Here is a 7,332-nt window from a genome sequence, read left to right as displayed (position 1 = left end):
AAATGGGTTGTTAATTTCTCTGTCCATTTCCCAATGAACATGTGTCCACATGAACAAAACCTCACCACCACTACTGGTGTCCTTTTGGAGGCCTCAGAAGATTGAATGGGCAGGAAGAATGAATTAACCTTCTTCTAGAGTATCCACTTCTGGAAATGAGGGTAAGGCAACTTAGTGGAGTAGCTGGCCTCTATTCCAGGAGAAAGGCTTCAAGGACAGCTCTGCCTGCTCCCAAAAGAGAATGGGCTTAGCCAAGGATTCTTTTCCCCTTCATGCCGAAAGAAGGAGGGGGAGTTGGAGGCAGTTTTGTCCCCTTCCTTCTGACCCAGAGGACAAGGAGCACTAAAGACAGCAGGTCTGGCACAGTAGAGCGGGGTAGGATAGGCAATATAGATATGTGCTATATAATCTCTGATTTCCTAAGGTCAGACAGAGCTAGAGGAGCATCAGCTGGTTGTTCTGTGGAGCTCAGCTGTTGTCTTTGTATTCTTTTGTTAAAAATCGGCTTTTTGAAGAAGGCACACGAATGGCTGTGCTTAGCAGACATGGGGACGTTAGTTTTCCCTCTTCCACACACTTGATGCATTTTATGCTTTGGTTCAAAAATTGTTAGTGTAAATATACCATCGGTGGAACTGATTTGGTCATGGACAAGACAGTTCACCATAATCGTATGTCATATTCCTGGTGACATGTTTATGTAGGAATCCTGCCATTCGACTTTACTGCCTTTGTATTTCAAGCATCTATCAGGGAAAAATATGTGCAGTGTCTGCCATTGAGCTCATGAAAGAACTTCAAGAGAATAGCAGACACCTACAGCTGACCACATTCTAGGAAGGGTCCTGATGATTACATTTAATTGGTTGCTTCTGATCACATATTTGTAGTGGTTTACATGGCTAAGGCAGGCAAAGCTGTTTTATGGCTGTATAGGGAAAACCAAAAGCTTTGGGAACATGTATTCTACAGATGAATTCACAGAGTGCAGCAAGCATGTGATTTCAACAGACCACACTAATGCAAAGTTAGATAATGAATCAGTGATTTGAAAAAAAATAATGACATGGGTAAGTTACTAGCACACAGAACTGGAGACTGAAGTTCTCTGTTTATTCAAGAAGTAGGTACAGCTTGAGCAGTTGCACTCCAGGCTTCCCTGCCAACAAACTGGGGGACCAGCACTCAGAGTGAAAACCGGTAATTCACTCCACTGAGTCCCAGGTTTTCCATTGACCCATTCAATCAGGATAACAACCTTTGGGTTTTTGAGGGTGTTGCTTAGTAGGGACATGACCTGGATACTTGGTTCAATGGAAACTAGACTGAGACCACCAGTTCAATTAACACAGGCATCTGAACTGCCATTAGATGGTAATAATTTTCAGGAACAAGAATGGGAGTGGTTATGCTAATAGCAGTGTTAAACTTCTGAGCATGTCCTAAGCGAACTAGAGCAGACTCAATCTGAACTGAATGCTCATTAAAGGCTAGATTGTGACTTGGGCTATACATCCGTGAAAAGGAGGAAGAACAGCTCCCTTACAATGTGTTCTAATTTGCTGCTGGTATAGGCAGCTGCAAATTACTACCCTATTGGCGCAAGTGGGAATGGAATTATGCCTTGGAGGGAATTGTAATCCACATTGCCTCCTGGGACTACTTTTGAGGAGATGCTTGCTCAGGGCTGTGCCGAAAGCCATAATCTGTCTATGCTATATCTTCTCTCCAAGTAACCAGACTCGAGGGTTAACTCACCATGACCTATCTTTTCTTTTAATTATGGACCCCCAACATGCAGTGACACGACTGACACTATGGTGCAATGGTGACACAGTAAGACCTTCTCTCCAAGAAGCCCCAGGGAGCCATGTGCCAGAGATCCACTAGGGACTTTGGGTAGACTGATCTTTTTGGAAGGATGCCAGTGGTCCATTCCTGAGTAGCTCTGATGCTCTTTCCCAGGGAGGCCATGAAAAGCCTGCTTTCTTGTGGGCCATCCATGGTTTGCTTTTGAGAGATCACAGGTGCAGAGGCAGTGTTCCTGAATGATTTTCTTTTAAATTCACAAATGGACAGCTTGTCAGCCAATTGGATTATGGTCCCGGTGTGCCGGGTATATGCTGTAATAAAGCGCTGATGTACATTTCATACTTTCATAATCACTTACCTATAATGAAAAAAAAACTATTCATAATTCATGTTAAGCACAAAATGTTTAATGTTTCTGTATTAATATGACTTGTCATAAAACGATGGTTAAGTTTCATTAGACAATAACAGAGCTAGAAGTAATGGAAATAACACAAAATGGGTTGAGATAGTTATAAATTTTTATTCTTTCCCTGCCACTTTTTTAATGTTCTCACTGACTAAACTTTTCATGGGAACTTAACATTTTCTTAAATTTTTCAAATATGTCTTTAACAATCAAAAATATGTAGCATTGTACACAAATGAAGGGGAACACAGATTTGATCGTAAATTCAATTGAATTACAAAGGCAGCTGACAGCACAAATTTGTAACAAATTGGGCAATCCAAGATGCTGTAGTCCAGAACTGTAGGAAACACAAGGATCATTTGTGCAAATGGAGCTGAAAAAATACGCCTGTTTTCACTCAGCGATAATAATCCTATACCTGGGCCACAGGATAAGGCCTGCTTTCTGGGTTCATGACCATTAAGAAACAACTCTCCCATTGTTTACTTTACTTGTGGAGGGTTTACAAATGGTAGGCTCTACAGGAAGCAAAGATGTGGGAATCATTTAGTGCAACCCTACACTTAGACAGGTGCCACTCTTAGACTTTTTAATTGATCTCATTTGTTACTTATACCTGTAAATCGCACTGTTATCATCTCCGAACAAGCAATGGAAACCAGAATTTGTCACTGAATAAAGATAGCAGAACAAGTCCCTGAATGGACTGGTCATATAGATTTACTGGCTTAATTACACAACAGTACATTAGATTGAAATAAGATACCTGGAAAAATCCAAATTACATGCAGGCCTCTTGTTTCTTTATACCACATTGACACAAAACACGGTTCAAATGCTACTGCCAAGACCGAGGACAGCCCATGTTATAGTTTTCTGAGAGAGAGAATGAGAGAGAGTCAGGCCTGAAGTTGTAAAAGGTTCTTTTGTTACGATGCAGTAAAATGAATCTTAGGTTGATCTGAAGGCCTAGAAGATAGTCATGTGCACTATCATGCAGGAGACTCCAGTTCCATGGCAACTTCAGAAGGATGGTAACAGAAGCATTATGAAAGCAATGGCGGGGAGCACTGCAGCTGTGACACTCTCAGGCTTTCTAGACTACGATCTATGGGTATGATTCCCTTTCTCATGCGCATGCCCACACTAGCTCTCTTTGAGCCAGCATGAGTATAGTGTAACCACAGTAGCATGGGAAGAAGCAGTGAAGGCATAACTGAATTGTGAGGGGTACATACCCAGCGGTTTCAGGTGGGTTTGTATTTAGCACGGCTCAGCCAAACCTCCATGGCTCAGTGATATCTCCACTGCTATGTATAGTAACACTAGCTCGATGAGAGCTAGGGTTAGCATACGTATGTATGCTTGCAGTGTATGCGAGCATGTGTACATGAGCTCATAGTGTAGACACAGCCTCAGATATTTAGGAAGGGCCACTATGTAGCATACTTCAGCAGCACCTACTAGCAGCTACTTATGGGAATCTGCCCAGTTCTGTGATGCTAGAAGGATTATAAAGAGGAAAAGGTAGCTCAGAATAAAAGGGAGAAATAAACCCTCTGAACTGAGGGTGTACTACGATGATTAAGGATTTAGAAGGCTAAATCTTCATTCCAGTTGTTGCTGTGGTAGGGGTGGCCTTTAGATCCACCTTAGCAATGGTTAACAAAACAAAGGAAAACCAATGCTGGAGCCATTATGCTAGAAAAATAGAAAAACTATTCTGTCACCCACAATAACTACATTAGCAGAGGGTCAGGAAGTTATTAACAGTACACCAAAATGGAAGGTCATCAGCTCCAAACATGCATTTCAGAACCAGACCTTAAATCCTCTCCGGGAAGATCCGGGGAAATTTCTGACAGGTGATTCTTATGAGATTCCCACAACACTTCTTCTTCCCACAGCACACACTGAAGCAATTCTATGGTATGGGATGATTATGAGACTATACCATAGCAGATCATTTTAATAGAGAAATTGTCTGAAGTACCATCTCTCCTCGCAGTCACAATTATATTACGTTTATAATCTCCATTTTACAGGTGGGAAAACTGCAGCACAAAAAGGTGAAATGACTTGCCCAAAGTCACCCACCTGGCCAGTAGCCGAGCTAGAAATAGAAGGAACAGGATGGGACGTAATGCTTGGAGTAAGAGGACTGGGGAGAAAGGAAGGACTGGAGATAGGAAATTGGGTGGATGGCAGCATTAAGGATAAAGATGGAATCCTGTAGGGGGAGCTTGGTGAAGAGATAGGAGGCACAGAGAGGACACTCCAGGAGATGCGTTGGGGAAAATTTTGGTACAAGGCAAGGAGAGATTTGGGGAAGGAAACACCATATGAGGAGCACAGAGCACCAGAAGAACTAATGGAGAGAGAAAATTAGTGAAGTATGGGTTCTAACTAGTCTCTCCTTTGGATTAGTGAAGGGGAAGAGAGACTAGTGGAAAGAGGGTAAAGTAATAAAAGTCAGCATTAAAGAAAAGGGATGCAAGTTAAAAAGAGAAAGTAAATCCTATGCGATGGAAAGAGCCAATGGGGAGAAATTAAAAAAAAATAATTCAAAGGAAAACACACCAGGACAATGAAGAAGAAAAAACAATGAGAAGGCTGGAGTTTGATAGCAATGAACTGCGAATGTACAGAAAGGTTTTAGGGAAAGAATGAGGAAAATTGAGGGGAAAAATGAGAAAAGAGACCAACAAACAGCTGACACAGTAATTCTGTGTTTTATTGAACATGATTAATCACTATTTTGATTAATACTCCTTGTAAAATGAGGTGACACTGTACTTGCATTGAAAAGTGGCAATACTTCAACAAAAAAACTTCAAAAACAGACTCCAACGAGAGACTGCTGAATTGGAATTAATTTGCAAACTGGATACAATTAACTTAGGCTTGAATAGAGACTGGGAGTGGATGGGTCATTACACAAAGTAAAACTATTTCCCCCTGTTTATCCCCCCCCTGCTCCCCACTGTTCCTCAAACGTTCTTGTCAACTGCTAGAAATGGCCCACCTTGATTATCACTACAAAAGTTTCCCCCCCTCCTCTCCCGCTCTCCTGCTGGTATTAGCTCATCTTAAGTGATCACTCTCCTTACAGTGTGTATGGTAACACCCATTGTTTCATGTTCTCTGTGTATATAAATCTCCCCACTGTATTTTCCACTGAATGCATCCGATGAAGTGAGCTGTAGCTCACAAAAGCTTATGCTCAAATAAATTTGTTAGTCTCTAAGGTGCCACAAGTACTCCTTTTCTTTTTATTGAAAAGAGTGTAATACCAGAGATTTCCCACATGTTTTTATTTTGTTGGTAGGATGTAGGGCAGAAGACTAACAGTTCCTCCTCTTCCTTTTACTCAATATCTAAATGGTGAGGGGAAGTAATATGAGAGAGAGAGAGAAGAGAGAGAGCTCATTCCTTTTCTTCTTCTCAGCAGTCAGTTGGGAGGAAAGGTAAAACGCTGTTCTCAGAATCCAAAAGCAGCGACTAGGGAAAAGAAAGGAGCTGAGGGAGAGAGAGCAGGCGAGACATAGGGCCAGAGAGTTCCTATTTGAAGCAGTATTGCAATAATTGCTTATTCTCCTCCCCTCCCCAATCCCCAACCCACATTTTAAAGGTAGGGAATCTGAGGCCCAGAGAGGCTAAGTGACTTGCCTAAAACCACCCAGCAAATTAATTGTTAACCTGGGATTTGAATTTAGCAGGTTTTGGTTTCTGGAGTTGTGCTCAGTTCATTGAACCACACTCCCTGTCCCGTCAAGTTTGCCTAAAATACACAATCGTGGTAAATCTCGTGGTTTAGTAAACTGTGTGGATCACCTGCATTCTACCCAGTCAATGACACAGTAATGGTTTTGTAACTGAGCGAGGTTACCAGATGTGCACTGGTTAATAACATGGCCATGGTAATCCCAGTTACAGGGCTTTTCGACCAGTCATTGCACAGCATATTGGATATCTGAAGGACAGTAGTGGTGCAGTCACACTCTGGCACACATGTATTTGTGAAGTGAGAGAGCCATATCATACACCAGCTTTTTGCTTATAACATGCTGCCTAAACTGCTCCATTGTGGCATGATGTAATAATCCTGTCATTGTATCCAGTCACTGCTCTTTAAGACAGTCATATAAAACTTGTCTCCCTTCTACTAGATATATTCAAGTCATGGTTATGTACCAGAGAAAGGCGCACCCTGTCGTAATATGCAGTTGTTCTATTGAGTTCTGATTTTGGGATGTGTTCTGAAGACTAGGAACCTGTTCTGCAAGTGAATGCAAGAAAGATACGGAAACCTGAGTCTGAGAAGTGACAAATGTACAAAGCCAGTAAAAGTACAAAGCCAGCTGATGGAAGCCTAGTTAACCAAAACTCTCGATTGTTCCTTGGTGCTGTAGTATATGCTTCGCTTCACTCAGTGTTCCCCAGATCTGGAGCATAATGAAGAGCTGTCAGTTGGATTCTTTAAGGCCAGTTGGCTGAAGCAAAGAGCAGCTCACACTGCCTCGCTGCGCTCTGGTCTAGCAATAGTGCACCACTCTTTAGTGCTGATGTGCCTGGTGGAAGCCAGCCATCTCATTTGCACTGTGCTGTGGGCCTGAGGAACCCACAGTGCAGTCTCTCCTCCCATTTCCTATTCTCTGCGCTCAGGCCTCCGGGGTGGTGGGGAGGGGTGGGGGACAACCCAAAACACAGCCTCACTGTGGACCAGGCAGGGAAGAGCCATCTGATTCCTTTCAGCTTTTCCCAAGCCCCGCAGAGCATGGCCTCCCCTTGCACTGCCAGCTATCTGTAGTGACTGCCCACCGGCTTTACCAGACTCAGGAGAGCCACTCATGCTTGGACATCAAAATAACCCAAGTCATAGCACCATTCACATGCCCTTTACCAAAGCAACACACACCCTGCAGGTGTACATCCTTACATTTACGATGCCCCCTCATGCCCGGATGCAGCATTGCAAGCAGACTTTGTCTCTCATGCACCCTCTAATGGCTACTTTCTCAGCCTCAAGGATCATTCCTGGCTGGTCCCTTGTCTGACTTGCCTCATGAGGGTCCTCTGTGGCTCAATTCTTGGGCCAAGTCAATTAC

This window comes from Caretta caretta, chromosome 1, assembly GCF_965140235.1.
Source record: "Caretta caretta isolate rCarCar2 chromosome 1, rCarCar1.hap1, whole genome shotgun sequence".
NCBI lineage: Eukaryota > Metazoa > Chordata > Testudines > Cheloniidae > Caretta > Caretta caretta.
Note: the sequence above shows the minus strand (reverse complement) of the source record.